The following is an 849-nucleotide window of genomic DNA, read 5'->3' as shown; positions in this document are numbered from 1 at the left end:
CTGGTGAGGTCATTATCACCTTTGCAATGATGGCTACTGAGCTCCCGAAACCCTGTGTGTGGCCTCACAAGCCACACAGACGTGTATTTGGGGCTTTCTGGGCATTAGCGTGACGCCCAATAAGAGTACAGCTAGGACATCCTTTAAAACAGCGGTTCTCAACCTTCTGGCCCTTTAAATATAGTTCCTCATGTTGTGACCCAACCATAAAATTATTTTCGTTGCTACTTCATCACTGTCATGTTGCTACTGTTATGAATCGTAATGTAAATATCTGAGATGCAGGATGGTCTTAGGCGACCCCTGTGAAAGGTTCGTTCCACCGTCAAAGGGGTCACGACCCACAGGTTGAGAACCACTGTTTTAAAAAGACCCACTAACCTGATGGGAAGGGGGGGCGGGGCCTCTTTGGAAATACTCTCCCCAAGGCGGGACTTCCTGTGCGATTTGCCCACCCACCTCCTCTGGCTCATGGGGAAACCACAGGATGACAGGGACACGGATGCCACCCAGTCATCAGGGCTGCACCCCAGGAGCGGGCCACCCAGCGGAGAGGGCTCCCTGGCCCTGCCTGCACCCGAGGACCTACCGGAGTGCGTGCGCAGGTGGCCGGTGAGGGCGTCCCTCCGGCGGCAGGCGTAGTTGCAGAGGTGACACTTGAAGGGCTTCTCCCCGGAGTGCAGCTTGATGTGGCGCAGCAGGTTGCCCTTCTGCGTGAAGGAGGCCCCGCACTGGCTGCACTGGAAGGGCCGCTCTCCTGCAGGGAGATGGGATGGTGAGCACAGGCCCGGCCCTGGGAGGACCCAAGGGGGATGCCCTGGACAAGAGGGAGACACGCCCTGGGCCCGA

This window comes from Myotis davidii, unplaced genomic scaffold (genome assembly GCF_000327345.1).
Source record: "Myotis davidii unplaced genomic scaffold, ASM32734v1 scaffold472, whole genome shotgun sequence".
In the NCBI taxonomy this organism is placed as follows: Eukaryota; Metazoa; Chordata; class Mammalia; order Chiroptera; family Vespertilionidae; genus Myotis; species Myotis davidii.
The sequence above is the reverse complement of the archived record's forward strand: the minus strand, read 5'-3'. Positions refer to the sequence as shown.